This window comes from Coregonus lavaretus, assembly GCF_964263955.1.
Source record: "Coregonus lavaretus genome assembly, chromosome: 10".
Lineage (NCBI taxonomy): Eukaryota > Metazoa > Chordata > Actinopteri > Salmoniformes > Salmonidae > Coregonus > Coregonus lavaretus.
Genome location: NC_139997.1, coordinates 50,021,082 through 50,034,053, shown reverse-complemented (window position 1 = coordinate 50,034,053; position 12,972 = coordinate 50,021,082). Strand labels below are relative to the sequence as shown.

Here is a 12,972-nt window from a genome sequence, read left to right as displayed (position 1 = left end):
AACTCAACATTCTTTGTCCTCTAAACACGACAAGTTTATTTTTTACCAAAAAGTTATATTTTGGTTTCATCTGACCATATGACATTCTCCCAATCCTCTTCTGGATCATCCAAATGCACTCTAGCAAACTTCAGACGGGCCTGGACATGTACTGGCTTAAGCAGGGGGATACGTCTGGCACTGCAGGATTTGAGTCCCTGACGGCGTAGTGTGTTACTGATGGTAGGCTTTGTTACTTTGGTCCCAGCTCTCTGCAGGTCATTCACTAGGTCCCCCCGTGTGGTTCTGGGATTGTGATCATTTTGACCCCACGGGGTGAGATCTTGCGTGGAGCCCCAGATCGAGGGAGATTATCAGTGGTCTTGTATGTCTTCCATTTCCTAATAATTGCTCCCACAGTTGATTTATTCAAACCAAGCTGCTTACCTATTGCAGATTCAGTCTTCCCAGCCTGGTGCAGGTCTACAGTTTTGTTTCTGGTGTCCTTTGACAGCTCTTTGGTCTTGGCCATAGTGGAGTTTGGAGTGTGACTGTTTGAGGTTGTGGACAGGTGTCTTTTATACTGATAACAAGTTCAAACAGGTGCCATTAATACAGGTAACGAGTGGAGGACAGAGGAGCCTCTTAAAGAAGAAGTTACAGGTCTGTGAGAGACAGAAATATTGCTTGTTTGTAGGTGACCAAATACCTATTTTCCACCATAATTTGCAAATAAATTCATTAAAAATCCTACAATGTGATTTTCTGGAAAAAAAAATCTCAATTTGTCTGTCATAGTTGACGTGTACCTATGATGAAAATTACAGGCCTCTCTCATCTTTTTAAGTGGGAGAACTTGCACAATTGGTGGCTGACTAAATACTTTTTTCCCCCCACTGTGTATATATATATATATATATATATATATATATATATATATATATATATATATATATGCAACATGCAACAATTTCAAAGATTTTACTGGAGTTACACTTCACATAAGGAAATCAGTCAATTGAAATAAATAAATTAGGCCCTAAATACAGATACATACATATCTGTTGGTCACAGATACCTTAAAAAAAAGGTAGGGGCATGTACAGTTGAAGTCGGAAGTTTACATACAGTGAGGGAAAAAAGTATTTGATCCCCTGCTGATTGTGTACGTTTGCCCACTGACAAAGTCATGATCAGTCTATAATTTTAATGGTAGGTTTATTTGAAAAGTGAGAGACAGAATAACAACAAATAAATCCAGAAAAACGCATGTCAAAAATGTTATAAATTGATTTGCATTTTAATGAGGGAAATAAGTATTTGACCCTCTCTCAATCAGAAAGATTTCTGGCTCCCAGGTGTCTTTTATACAGGTAACGAGCTGAGATTAGGAGCACACTCTTAAAGGGAGTGCTCCTAATCTCAGCTTGTTACCTGTATAAAATACACCTGTACACAGAAGCAATCAATCAATCAGATTCCAAACTCTCCACCATGGCCAAGACCAAAGAGCTCTCCAAGGATGTCAGGGACAAGATTGTAGACCTACACAAGGCTGGAATGGGTTACAAGACCATCACCAAGCAGCTTGGTGAGAAGGTGACAACAGTTGGTGCGATTATTGGCAAATGGAAGAAACACAAAATAACTGTCAGTCTCCCTCGGCCTGGGGCTCCATGCAAGATCTCACCTCGTGGAGTTGCAATGATCATGAGAACGGTGAGGAATCAGCCCAGAACTACATGGGAGGAACTTGTCAATGATCTCAAGGCAGTTGGGACCATAGTCACCAAGAAAACAATTGGTAACACACTACGCCGTGACAGACTGAAATCCTGCAGCGCCCGCAAGGTCCCCCTGCTCAAGAAAGCACATATACAGGCCCGTCTGAAGTTTGCCAATGAACATCTGAATGATTCAGAGGAGAACTGGGTGAAAGTGTTGTGGTCAGATGTGACCAAAATTGAGCTCTTTGTCATCAACTCAACTCGCCGTGTTTGGAGGAGGAGGAATGCTGCCTATGACCCCAAGAACACCATCCCCACCGACAAAGGTGGAAACATTATGCTTTGGTGGTGTCTTTCTGCTAAGGGGACAGGACAACTTCACCACATCAAAGGGACGATGGACGGGACCATGTACAGTCAAATCTTGGGTGAGAACCTCCTTACCTCAGCCAGGGCATTGAAAATGGGTCGTGGATGGGTATTCCAGCATGAAAATGACCTAAAACACACGGCCAAGGCAACAAAGGAGTGGCTCAAGAAGAAGCACATTAAGGTTCTGGAGTGGCCTAGCCAGTCTCCAGACCTTAATCCCATAGAAAATCTGTGGAGGGAGCTGAAGGTTCGAGTTGCCAAACGTCAGCCTCGAAACCTTAATGACGGAGAAGATCTGCAAAGAGGAGTGGGACAAAATCCCTCCTGAGATGTGTGCAAACCTGGTGGCCAACTACAAGAAACGTCTGACCTCTGTGATTGCCAACAACGGTTTTGCCACCAAGTACTAAGTCATGTTTCACAGAGGGGTCAAATACTTATTTCCCTCATTGAAATGCAAATCAATTTATAACATTTTTGACATGCATTTTTCTGGATTTTTTTGTTGTTATTCTGTCTCACTGTTCAAATAAACCTACCATTTAAAATTATAGACTGATCATGTCTTTGTCAGTGGGCAAATGTACAAAATCAGCAGGGGATCAAATACTTTTTTCCCTCACTGTACACCTTAGCCAAACACATTTAAACTCAGTTTTTCACAATTCCTGACATTTAATACTAGTAAAAATTCCCTGTCTTAGGTCAGTTAGGATCACCACTTTATTTTAAGAATGTGAAATGTCAGAATAATAGTAGAGAGAATGATTTATTTCAGCTTTTATTTATTTCATCACATTCCCAGTGGGTCAGAAGTTTACATACACTCAATTAGTATTTGGTAGCATTGCCTTTAAATTGTTTAACTTGGGTCAAATGTTTCGGGTAGCCTTCCACAAGCTTCCCATAATAAGTTGGGTGAATTTTGGCACATTCTTCCTGACAGAGCTGGTGTAACTGAGTCAGGTTTGTAGGCCTCCTTGCTCGCACATGCTTTTTCAGTTCTGCCCACAAATATCTATAGGATTGAGGTCAGGGCTTTGTGATAGCCACTCCAATACCTTGACTTTGTTGTCCTTAAATCATTTTGCCATAACTTTGTACGTATGCTTGGGGTCATTGTCCATTTGGAAGACCCATTTGAACCAAGCTTTAACTTCCTGACTGATGTCTTGTTGCTTCAATATATCCACATAATTTTCCTTCCTCATAATGCCATCTATTTTGTGAAGTGCACCAGTCCCTCCTGCAGCAAAACACCCCCACAGCATGATGCTGCCACCCCCGTGCTACACGGTTGGGATGGTGTTCTTCGGCTTGCAAACATAACGATGGTCATTATGGCCAAACAGTTCTATTTTTGTTTCATCAGACCAGAGGACATTTCTCCAAAAAGTACGATCTTTGTCCCCATGTGCTGTCGCAAACCGTAGTCTGGCTTTTTTATGGCGGTTTTGGAGCAGTGGCTTCTTCCTTGTTGAGCAGCCTTTCAGGTTATGTCGATATAGGACTCTTTTTACTGTGGATATAGATACTTTTGTACCTGTTTCCTCCAGTATCTTCACAAGGTCCTTTGCTGTTGTTGTGAGATTGATTTGCACTTTTTGCACCAAAGTACGTTCATCTCTAGGAGACAGAACGCGTCTCCTTCCTGAGCGGTATGACGGCTGCATGGTCCCATGGTGTTTATACTTGCGTACTATTGTTTGTACAGATGAACGTGGTACCTTCAGGCGTTTGGAAATTGTTCCCAAGGATGAACCAGACTTGTGGAGGTCTACAATTTATTTTCTGAGGTCTTGGCAGATTTCTTTTGATTTTGCCATGATGTCAAGCAAAGAGGCACTGAGTTTGAAGGTAGGCCTTGAAATACATCCACAGGTACACCTCCAATTGACTCAAATGATGTCAATTAGCCTATCAGAAGCTTCTAAAGCCATGACATCATTTTCTGGAATTTTCCAAGCTGTTTAAAGGCACAGTCAACTTAGTGTATGTAAACTTCTGACCCACTGGAATTGTGATACAGTGAATTCTAACTGAAATAATCTGTCTGTAAACAATTGTTGGAAAAATAACTTGTGTCATGCACAAAGTAGATGTCCTAACCGACTTGCCAAAACTATAGTTTGTTAACAAGAAATTTGTGGAGTGGTTGAAAAACGAGTTTTAATGAGTCCAACCTAAGTGTATGTAAACTTCCGACTTCAACTGTATCAGAAAACCAGTCAATATCTGATGTGACCACCATTTGCCTCATTTCGCATAGAGTTGATCAGGCTGTTGAATGTGGCCTGTGGAATGTTGTCCCACTCCACTTCAATGGCTGTGCGAAGTTGCTGTATATTGGCGGGAACTGGAACACGCTGTCGTACACGTCGATCCAAAGCATCCCGAACATGCTCAATGGGTGACGTCTGGTGAGTATGCAGGCCATGGAAGAACTGGGAAATATTCAGCTTTCAGGAATTGTGTACAGATCCTTGCGACATGGGGCCGTACATTGTCATGCTGAAACATGATGTGATGGTGGAGGATGAATGGCATGACAATGGGCCTCAGGATCTCATCACGGTATCTCTGTGCATTCAAATTGCCATAAATAAAATGCAATTGTGTTCATTGTCCGTAGCTTATGCCTGCCCATACCATATCCCCACCGCCACCATGGGGCACTCTGTTCACAATATTGATATCAGCAAACTGCTCGCCCACACGAAGCGGTTGTGAGGCCGGTTGGACGTACTGCCAAATTCTCTAAAATGACATTGAAGGCGTCTGATGGTAGAGAAATTAACATTAAACTCTCTGGAAACAGCTCTGGTGGACATTGCTGCAGTCAGCATGCCAATTGCACACTCCCTCTAAACTTGAGACATACCCTGCAATAGCCTTTCTGACGCCTCTGCCCAGGCATCAGAGTAGGCAGTTAAGGTGCATTTCAGCTCTGGCCTGATTTTCATGTCTAAGAATAACTTGTTCCCTCTTTCTCTCAGGCACGTAGTCTTTCCCACTATCTCTCACTTTCCCTCTCACTTCCCAGTCTCTTCACTTCACACTGTCAGACATGCATTGGAGTAGTAAGCACAAAGACAAACACAGGGGTTGAGGTGAATGGATTGAGTGGAAAGGGAGGGAAAGAGGGACCTGTTTGATGTATATTTTGTTTGCAGTTGTACAAAGTGGAAGATTAATGTATAGATCGATGTGTCTTTGTCAATGCAGGTTAATGGCATCGACCTACGCGGGGCCACCCACGAGCAAGCGGCTGCAGCACTAAAGGGGGCGGGCCAAACTGTCACCATCATTGCCCAGTACCGTCCCGAGGGTGAGTATCAGCTGTAACGACCAATCACTGAGATTCATGATCAAGGCGAAAGGCACATGACAACACACACTCTAGAACAGAGGTCGCCAACCTGTCAATTGCGATCGACTGGTCGATCTTAAGGCATTCCTAGTTGATCGGCAAACTTTTCTGTAGAATAGCCAACGATAAAGCAATACACTCCCATTTATTAAATTCCTCTCATGCTATTAGCGGTAGGTACATTTGATTAACCAGACCAACTCAGTGGCCTTGTGTCCGCCCTGAGATTAGAAGGTTGGAAGTTCGATCCCAGGCCGAGTCATACCAAAGACTGTAAAAATGCGACCCAATGCATCTCTGCTTGGCACTTCGCATTAAGGAGATAGATTGTGGGTAAGGCCCTGCGATAGACTCGTGTCCTGTTCAGTGGTGTACTTGTACATCAAGCTGCCTCAAGCTACATAAACAGAAACCAGCTCCTCTGAGCCATTCCAGCTCACACAAGCCAAGGCTTGTGCAAGGCTACTTACTGGGGAGGCGAAGTGGTCCCGTTTTGAAAAATGTCATTGGTCTGAATGTGCAAATTCAGCTACCTGGGTGGTGAGAGGTGGACCCTCTGCTGCTCTCTGCCTCCATTTGCTGAGAGATTGACCTTCAGATGCAGGCACTGCGAGTCCAGTGAAATAAAATAAAAAAATAAAATGTTTCACTACCCAACCCTCATTCATACAGCACTGTTTTTAATGTTGCATTGGCTCAGAAAAGGTTAATGATCACTGCCCTAGGAAGACCAAATCCTGTGTACAAATATTGACATAATTTCACACTGGCAAATAAACACATAACCCACGAGAGACATTTTCTGGCCAGCTTCCTCTTAAAAAACTCCAGTACATTGCCTGTGATGCACTGGGTTGCTTTGATTGGTGTGCCAAGACATGCCATATTGGATTAAAGTCTTTGGCGATACTTCAGGGGATGACTGCAGTAACAGTGAGTCATGGGCCTGGACTTTCAGAATCACTGTGTAAAGGTGCATTCTGGGAAGATTGTTCTGTTCTGAATTTGTTTGTCCGAAGATTGTCCTTATAATCAGTACAGGGTATGAAGTTTGAGGCTGTTTTGACACTGGGGATGTAAGTGCCTGCTTGAATCGTGTGGTTGAGATTTGACCAAAAACAGACACACAGGACTCCCTGCTGACGATCACTCCCCACACTGATGACTGCTCTCTTTTCTCACCCGTCAGAACTTGCTTTGTGCTCCCCACGCCGGGCCCCTTCACCAGCACCAGGTTTGTGCCATGTGATCAGCACCCAGGGTCAAAGTTGAGCAATCTGGCCCCAGTGGCAGCTCTGAACATGGACGTTCCTCACGGGGGGGCTTGGGTGGGTGGGTCACTGGAGTGTGGCCAGTCACTGGCAGTCCACTTACCCCTGCTCATTCACGGGCTTACTCCTGGTATCAGACAGCCCCTCCTTCCCCTTTTTGTCCCTCACCTTCCCACCTTGCAAGATCTTACTTCACCCCCTCTCCTACACACCAACACATACAGTACACATACTGCAGATCAGGGGTGGGCAGTATCCGGTGCCCGATAATGATACAATTATTTTGGATAAACGACTTCAGTCGACACCTGAATGTCTAAAATCATATAAAAAGTATGTAGAAATGAAAATTCTGAAAATCTAAATCCCGATGTGGTCCTCAAGCCAAAAATATTTCCCACCCCTGAGGTAATTCTGAATAACAATACTAACGCACATTTGCTCGTAGAAATGTATTATCGGATAAGTACCTGTTGCCTTCTTCTTTTGGGCACATCCAACTGGAAGTTAGCTAACTAGTTAGCTAGCTAGGTCACTAGCAAACTGAACCGTCTGCCAATATAATTATATAATTGATGGCAATCAAATGAAAGCCTGCCAGTTCTGTTTTCCCTATGATTTTGGCAACAGCAGGTCAGAGAAGAAATGTAGGAGTATGACAGCAATCCTTTCATTTTAGTCTATATATTGTGATGACGGTATATAACTGCTGAATACAATCATCAAGCTTTGCAATTGTGCTTGCTTCCATATTATGGCAGGTCACCTTCACTGCAGGAAATGTAAAGGACATTTTACTTTAAGGGCCAGAACTGTAATTGACTTGTAAATGCCAGTACAGTGCCATAAAATATATTGCTGCTGAGTAATTGCTTGTGTATTTGAGAGTTTTTGGCAGTGTAGCAAATCCCTCAACTTAGTGAAGATTTAACTGAAAGTTAAAATACTGCTTTTGATACCAGAACCGCCTAACTAATAAACCAAGATGCAAGATTAATCACTGGATATTCAAGTGTAAACAGAACCTCAAGTCCCAATCAACACTTTACAACATTTTGATCCTTCCACTCCACCACTACTTTACCCTTCTACAGCCTGTGGTGAACCCTGTCTTTCGTATTTTACTCTGCATGTACAGATGCATACCTCATTCCCATTCACACCTTCCTATATGGCTGTGACCGAATTCTTATATTATGTCCTGGGTCATTATTGAATTTGCGTGGCATTTAGGTCCCTTGCCTTTGCAACGATGAAAAACACTTTAAAGTGACAAATAGTTACACATCATACTCTTTTTTTAAATGTTGAAATGTTTATTAATGATAAAACATAATATCAAGTTCTTTATACTGCTAAAAAGTGTTGATCCCACTGGCTATAAGGTGAATGCACCAATTTGTAAGTCGCTCTGGATAAGAGCGTCTGCTAAATGACGTAAATGTAAATGTAAATGTAAACTTTGCAATGTTTAAAGTACTTAGAGCAGACAAATTGGCTTGTCCCAGTAATGATGAGTTGAAGTGACATGTTTTGGGGATTTAGAGATCTATCTATTATTTTAAATACAGAAAGTATACAAAAGTATTTAATATATTGTATAGATCAATAAAAACAAAGGTTATGTGTCCCTTAGTTTCTTTGTAATGCACCCAACTGTAGTAAATATAGAGACGAAAGTAAAATGAGAATTCAGTCACAGCCTGTCTTTTAGGTCTTGATACTATACCCCAGCTCAGAGCCCTAAACCAATGCCCACTGTGCTTTTTTCCTGGTGTAAGGCATTATCTCACATCATCCATCAACACATCCTATTCCATCCATCCACACATCCTTTTTTCACAGAATGTGGTTTCCTTTTTGCATTTTCTTCCCACCAAAAATGTCACTCTTCTTCCTAAATTGTGTTTGATAATGGCCAGATGTTCTAAACCTTTGTTCTAAGAGGGAAATTAAAAATGAAATTTAAGGCCAACATTGAATTGCCTGTATAATTCTTCATTTATTTAGACTTTTTTTGTTTTGTTTTATTCATTCTAAAAATTACAGACCAACATTGCACTGGTGCAAAAGCGTAGTATATATGTAACGGAGAAACAGTCATCATGATTCATGACACATTCAAGTACATGCAGAGAGGAAAATCACTTATTTTAGGGAGCACATACTATTAATGTCTCCTTAAAAAAATATATGTTTATACATTCTTTACAAAATAATCTCTGAATTCTGAGTTTCATGTCCAAATTATCCCAAAGTGTCTAAAATTGATTGTGTAGCTCAATAAGTTAGTAGAATATGATTTACACATAAAACACAAAAAATGCCAAAATCACGGATATTCACTTGCATTGTGAATAGCATATGAACACATCATAAACCATGGAAAAAATGTTTAGAATGACAGAAAATTTGCTTTGAAACTGCACACCACTGAAAGCATGGGTAAGGGTAAGGAAACCAATACAGTCCATTTGGAAAGTATTCAAACCCCTTCCCTTTTTCCACATTTTGTTACGTTACAGCCTTATTCTAAAATTGATTAAATGAATGTTATTCCTCATCAATCTACACACAATACCCCATAATGACAAAGCAAAAGCAGGTTTTAGAAATGTTTGCAAATGTATAAAAAATAAAAAACATAAGCATTCAGACCCTTTGCAATGAGACTCGAAATTTACCTGTGGTAAATTCATTTGATTGGACATGATTTGGAAAGCAGTGCGATAAAAACAACAAACACAGAGTTACATATGGACTAAACAAAACGTACAGTCAATAACACAATAGAAAATCTATATACAGTATGTGCAAATGTAGTAAGTTATGGAGGTAAGGCAATAAATAGGCCATAGTGCAAAATAATTACAATTTAGTATTAACACTGGAGTGATAGATGTGCAGAAGATGATATATAGAGATACTGGGGTGCAAATGAGCAAAATAAATAACAATATGGGCATGAGGTAGGTGGGTGGGCTAATTACAGATGGGCTGTGTACAGGTGCAGTGATCGGGAAGCTGCTCTGACAACTGATGCTTAAAGATAGTGAGGGAGATAAGTGTCTCCAGCTTCAGAGATTTTTGCAGTTCGTTCCAGTCATTTGCAGCAGAGAACTGGAAGGAATGGCGGCCAAAGGAGGTGTTGGCTTTGGGGATGACCAGTGAGATATACCTGCTGGAACGCATACTACGGGTGGGTGTTGCTATGGTGACCAATGAGCTAAGATAAGGCAGGGATTTGCCTAGAAGAGATTTATAGATGACCTGGAGCCAGTGGGTTTGGCGACGAATATGTAGTGAGGGCCAGCCAACGAGAGCGTACAGGTCACAATGGTGGGTAGTATATGGGGCTTTGGTGACAAAACGGATGGCACTGTCACTGAGTAGAGTGTTGGAAGCTATTTTGTTAAAGTCGAAGTCAAGGATCGGTAGGATATTCAGTTTTACGAGGGCATGTTTAGCAGCATGAGTGAAGGAGGCTTTGTTGCGAAATAGGAAGCCGAGTCTAGATTTAACTTTGGATTGGAGATGCTTAATGTGAGTCTGGATGGAGCGTTTACGGTCTAACCAGACACCTAGGTATTTGTAGTTGTCCACATATTCTAAGACATTCCCGCCGAGAGTAGTGATTCTAGTCAGGCGGGCGGGTGCAAGCAGCGTTCGATTGAAGAGCATTTGGAGGTTTGTTAACACAGTGTCCAATGAAGGGCCAGATATATACTAAATGGTGTCGTCTGCGTAGAGGTGGATCTGAGAGTCACCAGCAGCAAGAGCGACATCATTGATATACACAGAGAATAGAGTCGGCCCGAGAATTGAACCCTGTGGCATCCCCATAGAGACTGCCAGAGGTCCAGACAACAGGCCCTCCGATTTGACACATTGAACTCTATCTGAGAAGTAGTTGGTGAACCAGGCGAGGCAGTCATTTGAGAAACCAAGGCTATTTAGTCTGCCAATAAGAATGCGGTGATTGACAGAGTCAAAAGCCTTGGCCAGGTCGATAAAGACGGTTGCACAGTACTATCTTTTATCGATCGCGGTTATTATATCGTTTAGGGTCTTGAGCGTGGCTGAGGTGCACCCATGACCAGCTCGGAAACCAGATTGCATAGCGGAGAAGGTACGGTGGAATTCGAAATGGTTGGTGATTTGTTTGTTAACTTGGCTTTCAAATACTTTCGAAAGGCAGGGCAGGATGGATATAGATCTGTAACAGTTTGGATCTAGATTGTCACCCCCTTTGAAGAGGGGGATGACCGCGGCAGCTTTCCAATCTCTGGGGATCTCAGACGATACGAAAGAGGTTGAACAGGCTAGTAATAGGGGTTGCGACAATTTCAGCGGCAAATTTTTGAAAGAAAGGGTCCAGATTGTCTAGCCCAGCTGATTTGTAGGTGTCCAGATTTTGCAGCTCTTTCAGGACATCAGCTATCTGAACCTGGCACCATCCCTACGGTGAAGCATGGTGGTGGCAGCATCATGTTGTGGGGATGTTTTTCAGCGGCAGGGACTGGGAGACTAGTCAGGATGGAGGGAAAAATTAACAGAGCAAAGTACAGAGAGATCCTTGATGAAAACCTGCTCCAGAGCGTTCAGGACCTTTAACTGGGGAAAAGGTTCACCTTTCAAAAGGACAACGACCCTAAGCACACAGCCAAGACAACGCAGGAGTGGCTTCGGGACAAGTCTCTGACTGTCCCAGCCAGAGCCTGGACTTGAACCCGATCGAACATCTCTGGAGAGACCTGAAAATAGCTGTGCAGCGACGCTCCCCATCCAACCTGATAGAGCTTGAGAGGATCTGCAGAGAAGAATGGGAGAAACTCCCCAAATACAGGTGTGCCTAGCTTGTAGTGTCATACCCAAGACGACTCGAGGCTGTAATCGCTGCCAAAGGTGCTTCAACAAAGGACTGAGTAAAGGGTCTGAATACTTATGTAAATGTCATAGGCTGAAGTGAGTCTCTCTGCCTCATTAGCTGCATGGCTGTCCAGGGCTTCATATACAACTGCTGCAGCAGTGTTTCATTACAAGAATAGTTCACCTAAATTACTCTCACATATAATTACATATTTCGTTTCCTTAGCTTCAAATCAGTCTATGGACAAGATACTTTAAAATTATTTGGATGTGAGTCAGCAGTTGGTGACTGTGGCTAGGTAAACCAGATCAAAAAGTAACTTCAAAGCTACACAATCCCTTTCAGAGACGTTGGGATTATTTGGGCTGGTAGGGGGCTTTGAGCCTTTTCCCCAAATGTCAAACAAGCAAGGAGCTATAAATGTGGATTTTCTACAGCGCCACCAGGTGGCCTAATGCTTCCATAGCATCACCATAAGCTACTGTCATTATCTACATCATGCATACCAAATTGCATCACTAAATTCACCGGTCCATAAATTGTAGTCCTAAGTGTGCAATAGCGCCATCAACTGGCCTGGAGCGGCCATCTTGGAATGCAACAATTATTCCTTTGCACAATGTCTGGAGACTAGTACATAGACTCTACAAACCCAATCTTGGGTGAATCACAGTTGGTTTCATGAGATAGTATTAACATTATGTTAGCATTTTGGGGTCAAAATGTAATTAAACCTCTGGCTTCCATGTTATTTTTTAAAATATCATCCCCAAACTTTATATGGCGGTGGTGTGATGACAAGTTCCAAATTGATGGAGCAAAGTGGCATGGAGTTCAATGGAAATCGATTACTGCTTTTGAGCATAAAAACTAAGTTTCAAGTCAATAGTTCATGAGTAACTCATTGTGCATTTATTCCTTGTGTTATAATTGTTCTATATTTCTCTCTCTGCATTGTTGGAAAGGGCCCATAAGTAAGCATTTCACTGTTAGTCTACACCTGTTTACGAAGCATGTGACAAATAAAATTAGATTTGAATAAGATTGAAGGTTTTTGTGGACGTTTGGTTTGGATGGGAAGAGGCATGGGGCTTCACGACAATCCTGAGAACAACATTTAGGAGAACTATCTGAGCTTTCTGTACTGTATGTGCCCTTCAGACACTTTCTCTAACATTGTCTGCTTGCTGTATGTCGAGAATATGTCACCTTGCATAGGGTGTGGTGGAGGGAGGATGTGTTTGCAAGGGGACTCAGAGCTGTAATCAGAGCATTCACTCAATAGGTGTAGGGTGAAGTTTCCCCAGACGCTGATCTTGGGTCAGTTTTGCATTTTCGCCACTAAGGCTAGGATTGGGGGAGGATAAGTTGATTCCCCCCCCC

At 42.3% G+C, this 12,972-nt stretch overlaps 1 pseudogene across 1 annotated transcript in view; it reads left to right on the top strand.

The window, feature by feature from the left end:
- The window catches only part of LOC311136376 (disks large homolog 2-like), a 219,354-nt pseudogene that overhangs the window by 175,354 nt on the left and 31,028 nt on the right, over positions 1-12,972 (top strand). Inside the window, exon 12 of the transcript XR_014615442.1 lies at positions 5,304-5,406. The product of XR_014615442.1 is annotated as a disks large homolog 2-like (transcript). The remainder of the gene's footprint in view (positions 1-5,303; positions 5,407-12,972) is intronic.